Source organism: Pseudophryne corroboree, chromosome 3 (genome assembly GCF_028390025.1).
Source record: "Pseudophryne corroboree isolate aPseCor3 chromosome 3, aPseCor3.hap2, whole genome shotgun sequence".
NCBI lineage: Eukaryota > Metazoa > Chordata > Amphibia > Anura > Myobatrachidae > Pseudophryne > Pseudophryne corroboree.
This window is the reverse complement of record NC_086446.1, coordinates 532,625,234-532,641,675: the sequence shown is the minus strand read 5'-3', so window position 1 is coordinate 532,641,675 and position 16,442 is coordinate 532,625,234. Positions and strand designations below refer to the sequence as shown.

The 16,442-nt window shown below is 49.2% G+C and overlaps 1 long non-coding RNA gene across 1 annotated transcript in view; it reads right to left on the bottom strand.

The window, feature by feature from the left end:
• LOC135056236 (uncharacterized) overlaps positions 1–16,442 on the bottom strand; it is a 421,784-nt gene that overhangs the window by 404,701 nt on the left and 641 nt on the right. The gene's annotated exons all lie outside the window — the stretch shown is intronic.

Below are 16,442 nucleotides of genomic sequence, written 5' to 3'. Positions count from 1 at the left end.
GTACAATGGTCACAAGAAATGTTAACTGCATATGAAAGTTTAAAATGTATGTTGATGAAAAGTCCGGCACTTGGCCTCCCCAATTATGTACTACCTTTCCATCTATATGCAAGGGACAATTGTAAAACCATGGCGGGGGTGCTCACACAGTTTCATGGAGGGAAGTTGCGCCCCGTGGCATTTTTTTCCAAAGTCATGCCAGTGTCTGTGCAAGGTATGCCTGCCTGCCTCAGGGCTTTGGCAGCCTGTGCAATGGTTGCAGAAATGGCCACTACCCTCACTTTAGGCCACATCACAGTACTCCACACCACACATGATGTCCTGGCAATACTTAAAGGCTTGCACACACAGCACATGTCAGCACAACGCCTTAGTGGATATGAAGTACTCCTTTTGAGTAACCCTACCCTTACCATCAAGTACACTGCTAGTTCTTCTGGCCCTGCACCCATTCTCAATGCCCTTTTAGGCTTGAAAGGTCCCGAGGATGAACCACCCGACCTACATGACTGTGCTGCTTCCATTGAAGCTGAAACTTCTCCCAGACTTGACATGTCTCCCGTTCCCATACCAGGCGCAGACATAGTTTTTGTTGACGGCTCCTGTAGTAGGCCCAATGACAATACATACCAGGCTGGCTATGCCATTGTCACCCTCCCTGACAGTGTGTTGGAAACCCTACCAACACCTTATCAGTCCGCGCAAGCTGCAGAACTCATTGCACTCACTAGAGCATGTCCCTCCCTTGACAACGTCCATCTGCTCACTCAACTTCAAGCTGCTGCGACTAATGCTGATCTCTCCGACTGAACTTACCCAATTCTGCAGAAAAAATCCTAAATCAGGATTAATCTGCAAAGAGGGGAAACCCTGTATACCCCAGTCCAGTGCCCCTTTGCTCGTTGCCCAGTGCCGTGGTGTTGGTCACCGTGGTGAAGCCACAACACTCCTCCTACTAACCAATGATTTTTATGTTACTAATGCCAAATCACTTGTGGACCAGTATGTTAGCAGATGCATCACTTGCCTCAGGAACAACCCTAACAACCCTAATAAAGCTAAACACCAGCATCTTGAATACCCCACCACCCCTTTTACACACTTACAAATTGATTTTACCCATATCCCTGGTACAGGTAAACAAGAATATGCCCTGGTCATTGTAGATATGTTCTCTCGCTGGCCAGAAGTATTCCTAACTAAGTCAGAGGATGCCAAGACAGTAGCAAGAATCCTAACACAGAAAATCATCCCTAGATGGGGGTGCCCCCTGCAAATAAATAGTGATAAAGGCTCAGCCTTTACAGCCAAAATCACACAGGCCTTAGTAAAAGCTCTGCAGGTGGAGTGGAAGTTTCACATCCCGTACCACCTGCAGAGTTCAGGGGTCGTAGGAAGAATGAATAGGACCCTCAAAGACAAACTAAGGAAGGCCACAGGAGGTACCTTCCACAAGTGGAAGCAGGTCCTTCCCATTATCCTAGCAGAAATCAGAATGACCCCACAGAAAACTCTAGGATACTCACCCTTTGAACCCTTTGAAATACTAATGGGTAGACCCTTCCCCACACCCTGGGCTAAGAAACCGTTGATGATACAGGAAGGAGATCTAGAATTTATAAGAGAAGAGTATGTCAGGTCCCTGATAACAAAACTGAATGAAATTGAACATGAGGTTGTTTGTAAAAACCCTTTGAATCCACAGGAACCTACACACCCCTTTAAAGTCAGAGACAGAGTCGTGGTGAAGGTGCTCCCCAGGAACAAGAGCCCAGGAGACTTCACCTATGGTCCAGAGACAGAGGTCGTAGCAGTTACCCGAACAGCAGTCCTGACAGAGGAAAGTCCTACCTGGATCCATGCATCCCGAGTAAAAAAAGGTTCCTAGACCAGACCTAGAGAGGGAAGCAAGTGATTCCAGTGAGGTACGAACCGGGGCAGACAGCCCTGACCTCCCACCTAGCGAAGACAGAAGAACAGAAAACGATGAAGAACCTGCCCCCTATCTTTACCCTGGGGACTATCTTGATAGCCCTACTGGCCCATTTTCCCCTCTCAATGACTGAGGTTGATATAACTCAGAATAAGGGAAACTGACACTATGGTATAACTCTTCCACCACATACACCGCAACCTACATACTAGATTATTTCCAATTCCCCCAACTAGCTGCTGTCCAAAAGTCTGTTGACTACCAGATCCGCGCTGACACCACAGACAACCTAAGCCCCGAGGTACCCTATATTTGCGTTACAGGCCATAACTGGGGAAATGATTGCAGCTCATGGTCCGCGGCTGCCTGGAACACAGGTACCCCATGGGGCTATAAGCCCGCTGAAGCCTTAGATGAAAAGGATAAACACGGAACATCATTAACCCAACGATTAACCCTTCTTAAAATGCCCAACAATTACTGCAACTCCCGCTCAGGCTAAAAATTGCGCCATTGGTGTGCAGAAAGACGTAAGCTTTGCAAGAATCATATAGTATAACAATAATGATTCTAAGAGGGGATTGAAGGGTTAAACATGCTATATGAATTGTTATGTGTTTGAATAGACACGTACGCACTCTCTACAAGATGCCTTTGTCTGTTCATATAATATAAGGCTTGTGTGTGTCTTATCTTCAAGGACAATTACATACCAGATCAAAACTGTTACTTCTGTGTGTTACTAAAATATCCTGCATGTAATGTCGTATGCTACTTCTATTTATCCAATCATATGCTTGCACATATTGTATACACCCATGTTTCTTTTCTATATAGTACGCTGTAATTTATTAAATAAACAGTGTGAATCTTTACTGCTTGTGTTGTGCATGTAACTCATAGCATGAAGGTTTACACTCACAGACGTCTGAGAGGCCATCACATCGAGGGTTAAAGAATATAGGGACATATCCTTTCACTTGTATACACATATTGCGCCTAAATTTAGTGCCCCCCCCCTCTCTTTTTAACCCTTTGAGCCTGAAAACTACAGGGGAGAGCCTGGGGAGCTGTCTTCCAGCTGCACTGTGAAGAAAAAATGGCGCCAGTGTGCTGAGGGAGATAGCCCCGCCCCTTTTTCGGCTGACTTTTCTCCCGCTTTTTTCATGGATTCTGGCAGGGGTATTTATCACATATATAGCCTCTGGGACTATATATTGTGATTTTTTGCCAGCCAAAGTATTCATATTGCTGCTCAGGGCGCCCCCCCCCAGCGCCCTGCACCCATCAGTGACCGGAGTGTGAGGTGTGCATGAGGAGCAATGGCGCACAGCTGCAGTGCTGTGCGCTACCTTGTTGAAGACCGAAGTCTTCTGCCGCCGATTTCCAGGACCATCTTCATGCTTCTGGCTCTGTAAGGGGGACGGCGGCGCAGCTCCGGGACCGAACGATCGAGGTCGGGTCCTGTGTTCGATCCCTCTGGAGCTAATGGTGTCCAGTAGCCTAAGAAGCCCAAACTATCTCCAGTCAGGTAGGTTCGCTTCTTCTCCCCTTAGTCCCTCGTAGCAGTGAGTCTGTTGCCAGCAGATCTCACTGAAAATAAAAAAACCTAAATATACTTTCTTTTCTAGGAGCTCAGGAGAGCCCCTAGTGTGCATCCAGCTCAGCCGGGCACAAGATTCTAACTGAGGTCTGGAGGAGGGTCATAGTGGGAGGAGCCAGTGCACACCAGGTAGTCCTAAAGCTTTCTTTAGTTGTGCCCAGTCTCCTGCGGAGCCGCTATTCCCCATGGTCCTCACGGAGTCCCAGCATCCACTTAGGACGTCAGAGAAAATAAGATTTTACTTACCGGTAAATCTATTTCTCGTAGTCCGTAGTGGATGCTGGGGACTCCGTAAGGACCATGGGGAATAGACGGGCTCCGCAGGAGACAGGGCACTTTAAGAAAGAATTAGGATACTGGTGTGCACTGGCTCCTCCCTCTATGTCCCTCCTCCAGACCTCAGTTAAGGAAACTGTGCCCGGAAGAGCTGACAGTACAAGGGAAGGATTTTGGAATCCAGGGTAAGACTCATACCAGCCTGTCACAACTGAGGGCCTGAGCTGACGGGAGGCAGCCTCAGTTGTAGGGGCTGAGATGTACCGGAACCTGGGAGGTTGTATCAGACCCCTGGACATGTAAGTAACATAACTAATAACTGCCCGAAGGCGTGACCACGACAACTTGGATAAAAGTCAATGATGTTTATTATGACAACTCCGCAACACAGCAGCAGTAAAAGAAAACGTAAAAAGTCAGCAAAGAATAAATACAGTTCCTGGGTACTACAGGATGGCAGGAGCCACAGGGCACTGGTAGTGTGAGATAGTTCTTATGATCTTCTAGATGGAAAGTCCTTACCAGGCCCGACTGTAGCAATGGAGATAACCCAGGATTGTGCCAGCTGGTGTTCCAGGAAAAGCTGGGTTGCTGAAGATAAAACAGCTGCTGTGGATACTGGCTGGAACCAGACTGTTGTTAGCACGGAGTGGATACTGGCTGGAACCAGTTAAATAATAAATGAACTTGGGAGCGATGAAATATGAACTGAAACGTAGAACTTGAGAGCGGAGAAATAATAATACCGGTGGAGAGTGGTAAAGTGTAGAAAGGACACCGGCCCTTTAAGGGAAGCTGTACTCTGCTGGAAGCAGGTAATGTTGTAGCTGGAAACAGATGAATCCACAATGGATTGGAGAGTCAGGCTACACCGCAGGTGGAATGCTGGTGCGGGTCTCTATGGTGGAAGTCTTGAGACAGGAGCTGGAACCTGGAAGACAATCACAGGAGAGAGACAAACAGGAACTAGGTTTGACAACCAAAGCACTGACGCCTTCCTTGCTCAGGCACAGTGTATTTATACCTGCAGCAAGGAAGGGATTGGCTAGGCAATTATGCAGATTATCAATACTGAGAACAGATTGGTGGAAATGATCAGCTGACAGAATCCAAGATGGCTGCGCCCATGCAGACACTTGGAGGGAAGTTTGGTTTGTAATCCATGTGGTAATGAAAACAGTAATGGCGGCGCCGGCCACCGGAGACAGGAGGCGCCAGGCTGACAGATGCACATCCAACCACGCGGACACAGCGGAGGCCGCGGCTGACGTAATCGCCACTCAGACACTCTGCATGCAGAAGTTCAGGGACGGCGGCAGAGGCCGCAGGAGACGCCATGCCAGGTGTAATATGGCGTTTACTGTGACAGCGTCCCAGAGTGACAGGAGAGGATACAGGAATGTACACATCAGGATAACAGATGGGATCCGGTCCTGGAGCGCTGAGCCAGCCTTAGGAGGCATCTGATGGGTAAGAAATGGCGTCCAGATACCCGGATCGTGACAGCACCCCCCCCTTTAGGAGTGGCCCCAGGACACTTCTTTGGCTTTTGAGGAAACTTGGAATGGAATCTCCGGACCAAGGCAGGAGCATGGACATCAGAAGCATTGGTCCATGAACGTTCCTCAGGACCATAACCCTTCCAGTCAATAAGATATTGTAGTTGACCGTAACGGTGACGTGAGTCCAGGATCTTGGCCACTTCATACTCAACGCCTCGTTGAGTTTGGACTTTCGGAGTTGGAGGAAGTGAGGAATGAAACCGATTCAAGATCAGCGGTTTCAACAGGGAAACATGGAATGTCCTGGGTATTTTTAAGAAGGGAGGCAACTGGAGTCTGTAAGCAACAGGGTTGATGACTTGTTCAATCTTGAAAGGACCGATATAGCGAGGTGCAAACTTCATACTGGGAACTCTTAACCTCAAATTCTTCGTGGATAACCATACCCGATCACCCACCTTGAGAGCAGGAACTGCTCGACGCTTCTTATCCGCAAACTTCTTGTACCTGAACGATGCCTTGAGCAGAGCTGATCGTACGCTCTTCCAGATATTGGCAAACTGATGCAAGGTGATATCCACTGCGGGAACAGAAGTTGCTGGAAGCGGTTGGAACTCAGGGACTTTAGGGTGGAATCCAAAGTTAGTGAAGAATGGTGTTGAAGCAGATGAAGAATGATACTGGTTGTTATGACAGAACTCGGCCCAGGGAAGTAATTGAACCCAGTCATCTTGAGAGGAGGACACATAGATGCGGAGGAAGGCCTCCAAGTCCTGATTCACCCTCTCGGTTTGACCATTGGTCTGAGGATGGTAAGCCGTGGAAAACTTTAGCTTGACTTGGAGGACTTGACATAAACTTCGCCAGAATTTGGCTGTGAATTGAACTCCTCGATCAGAGATAATTTCTTCAGGAAGACCGTGGAGTCGGAAGATCTCTTGTATGAATACTTGAGCCAACTTGGAAGCTGACGGAAGACCGGTGAGAGGAATGAAGTGTGCCATCTTGGTGAACCGGTCAACTACCACCCAGATGGTATTGAACTTGTTGCACATGGGTAAGTCTGTAATGAAATCCATCGACAAGTGGGTCCATGGTCGACGGGGAACGGATAGTGGAACCAGTTGCCCCGCAGGCGACTGGCGGGATACTTTATGTTGGGCACACTTTGGGCAAGATGCAATAAACTCCAAGACGTCCTTTTTCAGAGTTGGCCACCAATAGGACCTAGAGATAAACTCCAGGGTTTTTTGGATACCTGTATGTCCGGCAAAACGGGAAGCATGGGCCCAATGCATGAGCTTCTTCCTTAGCATCGGCTTCACAAAACTTTTCCCTGATGGGGGCGTAGAGTCCATCCCTACCGTGGAGAATGCCAACGGACTTATAATAGGATGCTTGTCTGAAGACTCTGACTCATTTTCTTGCTCCCATGAGCGGGAAAGGGCATCGGCCTTGCGATTCTGAGAGCCCGGACAGAACTGGAGTTTAAAGTCGAACCTGGAAAAGAAAAGTGCCCATCTGGCCTGACGAGGGTTGAGACATTGTGCGCCTTTCAAATATAGAAGGTTCTTGTGGTCTGTAAGGATGGTGATTGAATGAGAAGCTCCCTCCAACAGATATCTCCACTCCTCTAGAGCGAGCTTGATGGCTAGCAACTCCTGGTCGCCAATGGCATAGTTGCGCTCCGCTGGGGAGAACTTCCGTGAGAAGAAACTGCAAGGATGTAAATGGCCATCTTTAGCCCTCTGAGATAACACCGCTCCTACTCCAACGGAGGAGGCATCCACCTCTAGGATGAAAGGAGAGTCGATGTCAGGCTGTTTTAGGACAGGCGCAGAGATGAACCTCTGTTTTAAAAGATGAAAAGCTTGCATGGCTTCTTCAGACCACTTGGACGGGTTAGCACCCTTCTTGGTGAAAGCAGTAATAGGCGCCACAATGGTGGAAAAGTCTCGTATAAACTTTCGGTAATAATTGGCGAACCCTAAGAACCTCTGGACCCCTTTGAGGGTTAAGGGTACCGGCCAATTCTGAATTGCTTGTAGTTTCTCAGGATCCATCTCTAGTCCGGAACCGGACACAATGTACCCTAGAAACGGAATGGACCGGACTTCAAAGACGCATTTCTCTAATTTGCAATAGAGATGATTGACACGGAGACGGGACAGAACCTCCTTTACCCAAAAACGATGTTCCTCTAAATTGTTGGCAAAAATGAGGATATCATCTAGATAGACCACGACATGACGGTATAGAATGTCTCTGAAGATCTCATTGACGAAATGCTGGAAGACAGCTGGAGCATTGCTCAATCCGAAGGGCATGACGAGGTACTCATAATGTCCGTCACGGGTGTTAAATGCGGTCTTCCACTCGTCACCCTCACGGATCCGGATGAGATTGTATGCACCTCGCAAGTCCAGCTTTGTAAAGATGGTAGCTCCGCTAACTCTGTCAAAGAGCTCAGTAATCAGGGGTAAAGGATAACGGTTCTTGATGGTAATGTCGTTCAAACCTCTGTAGTCGATGCACGGCCGCAGACCACCATCTTTCTTTTTTACAAAAAAGAAGCCTGCGCCGGCTGGAGAAGAAGAAGGTCGAATGAACCCCTTTGCTAGGTTCTCTTTAATATATTCCTCCATAGAATGCGTCTCAGGCAGAGACAACGGATAAGTTCGGCCTCGAGGTGGAACCTTCCCTGGAACGAGATCAATCGGACAGTCCCATTCTCTATGAGGAGGAAGGATATCAGCAGAAGCTTTACTGAACACATCCGTGAAATCTTGATATGGAGGAGGTGGAACATCAGACGACCTGGGGGAGGAAGAACAGACAGGCAATACTTTAAACAAACATGTCTCAGCACAGGAGGAACCCCATGCCAGGATTTGCGTAGTCGTCCAATCAATTGTAGGATTGTGAAGACGGAGCCATGGAAGGCCCAGGACCACAGGATGTGTGGCTCTTGGAATCACTAAAAAAGAAATAAGTTCGGAATGAAGAACTCCCACTCTCAGACGAACTGGTAGAGTCCTTAAAGAAATAACTGCATCAAAAATTTTGCTGCCATCCACGGCAGTTAAAGAAATGGACGAAGGAAGTCTCTCGGTGGGTAGGGACCACCGTTTAACATAGGCTTCGGTAATAAAGTTCCCAGCTGCTCCGGAATCAAGGAGGGCAATGACGTTCCGATAACGTTGAGCAACTTGAAGCGAGACTGGGAGATTACAATCTTGAGAAGATGGAGAGGAGATCATTACTCCTAGCCGGCCCTCTCCTTGGCGAGCTAGGATTTGGAGTTTCCCGGACGTTTGGGACAGGCATTAATGGTGTGAGACGGAGCTGCACAATAGAGACAGAGAAACTCGGAGAGACGTCTTCGGCGCTCAGCAGGAGTTAAACGGGAACGGCCAAGTTGCATGGACTCATCTTTAGATGGTGACAGTTGACGAGGAGGAGGAGCAGAAGATTTTGGAGCAGATGATCTTCCACGCTCAGTTGCTCTCTCTCTGAAACGTAAATCAACTTTCGTGCAGAGTGAGATTAGCTCATCTAACTTAGAAGGTAAGTCTCTGGTAGCTAACTCATCTTTAATACGCTCAGATAAGCCATGCCAGAATGCAGCATACAGGGCCTCGTCGTTCCATGCCAGTTCGGACGCCAGGATCTGGAACTGTATCAGATATTGTCCTACAGTACGTGACCCCTGGCGTAAACGGAGAATCTCGGATGAAGCTGAGGTTACCCGGCCTGGCTCGTCGAAGATGCGCCTGAATGTTGACACGAAGGCAGTGTAGGAAGATAGCAGGGTGTCGGACCTCTCCCATAACGGTGATGCCCAATCAAGGGCTGAGCCACTGAGAAGAGAAATAATGTAGGCAATTTTTGTACGGTCACTGGGAAAATTGCCAGGTTGTAGCTCAAACTGAATCTCACACTGGTTGAGAAATCCCCTGCAGAATCTTGGAGATCCGTCAAATTTTGCTGGCGTTGGAAGATGAAGACGTGGAGCAGAAATGGGTAAGGTGGGTGGGGTTATAGCTGGAGTCACTGTGGTTGACGCACCAGACGCGCCCGATCCACGGAGAGTTGTCTGAATCCCATCCAGCCGAGTAGAGAGATCCTGGAGACAGCGGATGATGTGGCCCTGTGCAGCCTCCTGATGTTCTAGTCGGGCTGCCAGTTCTTGCATCGGCCTGGCCGCTTGATCCTGGTCTCCGGCTGGATTCATTAGGTCAGTGCTTACTGTCACAACTGAGGGCCTGAGCTGACGGGAGGCAGCCTCAGTTGTAGGGGCTGAGATGTACCGGAACCTGGGAGGTTGTATCAGACCCCTGGACATGTAAGTAACATAACTAATAACTGCCCGAAGGCGTGACCACGACAACTTGGATAAAAGTCAATGATGTTTATTATGACAACTCCGCAACACAGCAGCAGTAAAAGAAAACGTAAAAAGTCAGCAAAGAATAAATACAGTTCCTGGGTACTACAGGATGGCAGGAGCCACAGGGCACTGGTAGTGTGAGATAGTTCTTATGATCTTCTAGATGGAAAGTCCTTACCAGGCCCGACTGTAGCAATGGAGATAACCCAGGATTGTGCCAGCTGGTGTTCCAGGAAAAGCTGGGTTGCTGAAGATAAAACAGCTGCTGTGGATACTGGCTGGAACCAGACTGTTGTTAGCACGGAGTGGATACTGGCTGGAACCAGTTAAATAATAAATGAACTTGGGAGCGATGAAATATGAACTGAAATGTAGAACTTGAGAGCGGAGAAATAATAATACCGGTGGAGAGTGGTAAAGTGTAGAAAGGACACCGGCCCTTTAAGGGAAGCTGTACTCTGCTGGAAGCTGAGCTGGAAGCAGGTAATGTTGTAGCTGGAAACAGATGAATCCACAATGGATTGGAGAGTCAGGCTACACCGCAGGTGGAATGCTGGTGCGGGTCTCTATGGTGGAAGTCTTGAGACAGGAGCTGGAACCTGGAAGACAATCACAGGAGAGAGACAAACAGGAACTAGGTTTGACAACCAAAGCACTGACGCCTTCCTTGCTCAGGCACAGTGTATTTATACCTGCAGCAAGGATGGGATTGGCTAGGCAATTATGCAGATTATCAATACTGAGAACAGATTGGTGGAAATGATCAGCTGACAGAATCCAAGATGGCTGCGCCCATGCAGACACTTGGAGGGAAGTTTGGTTTGTAATCCATGTGGTAATGAAAACAGTAATGGCGGCGCCGGCCACCGGAGACAGGAGGCGCCAGGCTGACAGATGCACATCCAACCACGCGGACACAGCGGAGGCCGCGGCTGACGTAATCGCCACTCAGACACTCTGCATGCAGAAGTTCAGGGACGGCGGCGGAGGCCGCGGGAGACGCCATGCCAGGTGTAATATGGCGTTTACTGTGACAGCGTCCCAGAGTGACAGGAGAGGATACAGGAATGTACACATCAGGATAACAGATGGGATCCGGTCCTGGAGCGCTGAGCCAGCCTTAGGAGGCATCTGATGGGTAAGAAATGGCGTCCAGATACCCGGATCGTGACACAGCCACACCAATCACACCGTATAACTTGTGATAAACTTACCCAGTTAACAGCATGAACAACAACAGAGCATCAGATAACCCTGATGCAACCATAACATAACCCTTATTTAAGCAATAACTATATACAAGTATTGCAGAAGAAGTCCGCACTTGGGACGGGCGCCCAGCATCCACTACGGACTACGAGAAATAGATTTACCGGTAAGTAAAATCTTATTTTCTCTAATGTCCTAGTGGATGCTGGAGACACCGTAAGGACCATGGGGATTATACCAAAGCTCCCAAACGGGCGGGAGAGTGCGGATGACTCTGCAGCACCGAATGAGCAAACACAAGGTCCTCCTCAGCCAGGGTATCAAACTTGTAGAACTTTGCAAAAGTGTTTTAACCTGACCAAGTAGCCGCTCGGCAAAGCTGTAATGCCGAGACCCCTCGGGCAGCCGCCCAAGAAGAGCCCACCTCCCTTGTGGAGTGGGCTTTTACGGATTTTGGAAGCGGCAAGCCAGCCGCAGAATGAGCCTGCTGAATCGTGTTACAGATCCAGCGAGCAATAGTTTGCTTTGAAGCAGGAGCACCCAGCTTGTTGGATGCATACAGGATAAACAGCGACTCAGTTTTCCTGACTCTAGCCGTTCTGGCTACATATACTTTCAAAGCCCTGACTACATCTAATAATTCGGAATCCTCCAGGTCACGAGTAGCCACAGGCACCACAATAGGTTGGTTCATATGAAAAGATGACACCACTTTTGACAGAAATTGTGGACGAGTCCGCAATTCTGCCCTGTCCATTCCAGATAGGGGCTTTTATGTGACAAAGCCGCCAATTCTTGACACACGCCTAGCCGAAGCCAAGGCTAATAGCATGACCACCTTCCACGTGAGATATTTTAACTCCACGGTTTTAAGTGGCTCAAACCAGTGTGATTTCAGGAAACTCAACACCACGTTAAGATCCCAACGTGCCACTGGAGGCACAAACGGGGGCTAAATATGCAGCACTGCCTTTACAAATGTCTGAACTTCAGGAAGAGAAGCCAGTTCTTTTTGAAAGAAAATGGATAGGGCCGAAATCTGGACCTTAATGGACCCCAATTTTAGGCCCAAAGTCACTCCCGACTGTAGGAAGTGAAGGAAACGGCCCAGCTGGAATTCCTCTGTAGGGGCATTCCTGGCCTCACACCAAGCAACATGTTTTCGCCATATACGGTGATAATGTTTAGCCGTCACGTCCTTCCTAGCCTTTATTAGCGTAGGAATAACCTCATCCGGAATCCCTTTTCCTGCTAGGATCCGGCGTTCAACCGCCATGCCGTCAAACGCAGCCGCGGTAAGTCTTGGAACAGACAGGGCCCCTGCTGCAACAGATCCTGCCTTAGAGGCAGAGGCCATGGGTCCTCTGTGAGCATTTCTTGCAGCTCTGGATACCAAGTCCTTCTTGGCCAATCCGGAACAATGAGTATTGTTCTCACTCCTCTTTTTCTTATGATTCTCAGCACCTTGGGTATGAGAGGAAGAGGAGGAAACACATAAACCGACTGGAACACCCATGGTGTCACCAGTGCGTCTACAGCTATCGCCTGAGGGTCTCTTGACCTGGCACAATACCTCTGCAGCTTTTTGTTGAGGCGGGATGCCATCATGTCCACCTGTGGCAGTTCCCATCTCCTTGCAATCTGCGTGAAGACTTCCTGATGAAGTCCCTACTCTCCCGGGTGGAGGTCGTGCCTGCTGAGGTAGCCTGCTTCCCAGTTGTCCACTCCCGGAATGAACACTGCTGACAGTGCTCGTACGTGATTCTCCGCCCATCAAAGAATTCTGGTGGCTTCCGCCATCGCCACCCTGCTCCTTGTGCCGCCTTGGCGGTTTACATGAGCCACTGCGGTGATGTTGTCTGATTGAATCAGCACCGATTGGTCGCGAAGCAGGGTCTCCGCTCGACTTAGGGCGTTGTATATGGCCCTTAGCTCCAGGATATTGATGTGAAGGCAAGTCTCCTGACTTGACCACAGACCCTGGAAATTTCTTCCCTGTGTGACTGCCCCCCACCCTCGGAGGCTTGCATCCGTGGTCACCAGGACCCAGTCCTGAATGCCGAATCTGCGGCCCTCGAGAAGGTGAGCGCTCTGCAGCCACCACAGAAGAGACACCCTGGCCCTGGGGGATAGGGTGATCAGCCGATGAATCTGTAGATGCGATCCGTACCACTTGTCCAACAGATCCCACTGAAAGGTCCTCGCATGGAACCTGCCGAAGGGAATGGCCTCGTATGACGCCACCATCTTTCCCAGGACTCTCGTGCAGTGATGCACCGACACCTGTTTTGGTTTTAAGAGGTCTCTGACGAGTGTCATGAGTTCCTGCGCCTTCTCCGTCGGGAGAAAAACCTTCTTCTTGTCTGTGTCCAGAATCATGCCCAGGAAGGGCAGACACGTCGTAGGAATCAGCTGCGACTTTGGAATATTCAGAATCCAGCCGTGCTGTTGTAACACTTCCCGAGAGCGTGCTACACTGATCAGCAACTGCTCTCTGGACCTCGCCTTTATGAGGAGATCGTCCAAGTATGGGATAATTGTGACTCCTTGCTTTCGCAGGAGCACCATAATTTCTGCCATTACCTTGGTAAATATTCTCGGTGCCGTGGACAGACCAAACGGCAACGTCTGGAATTGGTAATGACAATCCTGTACCACAAATCTGAGGTACTCCTGATGAGGTGGATAAATGGGGACATGAAGGTAAGCATTCTTTATGTCCAGAGACACCATAAAATCCCCCTCCTCCAGGCTTGCGATGACCGCTCTGAGCGATTCCATCTTGAACTTGAACCTTTTCAGGTATATGTTCAGGGATTTTAAATTTAATATGGTCTGACCGAACCGTCCGGTTTCGGTACCACAAACATTGTCGAATAGTAACCCCTTCCCTGTTGAAGGAGGGGAACCTTTACCACCACCTGCTGGAGATACAATTTGTGAATTGCAGTTAACACTATTTCCCTCTCTATGGGGGAAGCTGGCAGGGCCGATTTGAGGTAACGGTGAGGGGGCATCACTTCGAATTCCAGCTTGTATCCCTAAGACACAATCTCTATAGCCCAGGGATCCACCTGAGAGTGAACCCACTTGTGGCTGAAATTTCGGAGACGCGCTCCCACCGGGTCTGGCTCCGCCTGTGGAGTCCCAGCGTCATGCGGTGGATTTAGTGGAAGCCGGGGAGGACTTCTGTTCCTGGGAACTAGCTGTATTGTGCAGCTTCTTTCCTCTACCCCTGCCTCTGGCAAGAAAGGATGCACCTCGTACTTTCTTGCCTCTTTGTGACCGAAAGGACTGCATTTGGTAATACGGTACTTTCTTAGGTTGTGGGGGAATATATGGCAAAAAATTTGACTTTCCAGCCGTAGCTGTGGACACCAGGTCCGAGAGACCGTCCCCAAACAATTCCTCACCCTTATAAGGTAAAACCTCCATGTGCCTTTTTGAGTCGGCATCGCCTGTCCATTGCCGAGTCCACAGGACCCTTCTGGCAGAAATCGACATAGCATTTATTCTAGAGCCCAGTAGGCTAATGTCTCTTTGGGCATCTCTCATATATAGGACAGCGTCTTTTATATGCCCCAGGGTCAGTATTATAGTATCCTTGTCCAAAGTATCAAGTTCCTCAGATAAGGTATCTGTCCATGCTGCTACAGCACTACACATCCAGGCCGACGCAATTGCCGGCCTTAGCAGGGTACCTGAATGTGCATAAATGGATTTCAGGATACCCTCCTGCTTTTTATCTGCAGCATCTTTTAGGGTAACCGTATCCTGTGACGGCAGGGCTACCCTCTTGGATAAGCGTGTTAAAACTTTGTCCACCCTAGGGGAGGATTCCCAGCGTAACCTGTCCGTTGGCGGGAAAGGATACGCCATAAGCATCCGTTTGGAAATCTGCAGTTTCCTATCTGGAGATTCCCAAGCCTTTTCACATAACTCATTTAACTCATGTGAAGGGGGAAAGGTCACCTCTTGCCTTTTCTCCCCATACATATAAACCCTCTTGTCAGGGACTGGGGTTTCCTCTGTGATGTGTAACACATCTTTCATTGCTATAATCATGTAGCGGATGGCTTTAGCCATTTTAGGCTGTAACTTTGCATCATCGCCATCGACACTGGAGTCAGAATCCGTGTCGATATCTGTGTCAACAATTTGGGATAGTGGGCGCTTCTGAGACCCTGACGGCCTCTGCGCTGTAGGATCAGGCATGGGTTGAGACTGTCCCAAGGCTTCAGCTTTATCCAACCTTTTATGCAAGGAATTTACATTATCATTTAAAACCTTCCACATATCCATCCAATCGGGTGTCGGCGGCGACCCCACATTCATTTGTACCCGCTCTGTTTCCACATAGCCTTCCTCGTCAAACATGCCGACACAAGCGTACCGACACACCACACACACAGGGGATGCTCTATTTGAAGACAGTTCCCCCACAAGGCCTTTTGGAGAGACAGAGAGAGAGTATGCCAGCACACACCCCAGCGCTAAATGACCAAAGGAATCACACAGTAACTTAGCGTTAACCCAGTAGCTGCTGTATATCAGTTTTTGCGCCAAATTTATGTGCCCCACCTCTCTTTTCACCCTCTTTCTACCGTGATTCTGCAGGGGAGAGCCTGGGGAGCTTCCTCTCAGCAGAGCTGTGGAGAGAAAATGGCGCTGGTGAGTGCTGAGGAAGAAGCCCCGCCCCCTCAGCGGCGGGCTTCTGTCCCGCGTTTTGTGTGTAAAATAATGGCAGGGGCTCATGCATATATACAGTGCCCAACTGTATATATGCTGCTTTTTGCCATGAGGTTCCCAATTGCTGCCCAGGGCACCCCCCCTGCACCCTGCACCCTACAGTGACCGGAGTGTGTGGGTTTAGTGTGGGAGCAATGGCGCACAGCTGCAGTGCTGTACGCTACCTCAGATGAAGACTGGAGTCTTCTGCCGCCGATTTCGAAGTCTTCTTGCTTCTCACGCCGGCTTCTGGCTCTGCGAGGGGGGACGGCGGCGCCGCTTCGGGATCGGACGACCAAGGGTGCGTTCCTGTGTACGATCCCTCTGGAGCTAATGGTGTCCAGTAGCCTAAGTAGCAGGACCTATCTTCTAGTGAGTAGGGCTGCTTCTCTCCCCTCAGTCCCACGTAGCAGAGAGTCTGTTGCCAGCAGATCTCTCTGAAAATAAAAAATCCTAACAAAATACTTTCTTTTTAGCAAGCTCAGGAGAGCTCACTAAGGTGCACCCAGCTCGTCCGGGCACAGATTCAAACTGAGGTCTGGAGGAGGGACATAGAGGGAGGAGCCAGTGCACACCAGTATCCTAATTCTTTCTTAAAGTGCCCTGTCTCCTGCGGAGCCCGTCTATTCCCCATGGTCCTTACGGAGTCCCCAGCATCCACTAGGACGTTAGAGAAAAGGGAAGTCATACATAACAGTAATGGAGGGGACAAACCATGGAGTAGTTGAAGACAGTGACCAAACTCTTTGCATTAAAATAGCAGGTAACCTCCTGCTCGATCCTCAAGAAACATCTTATTTT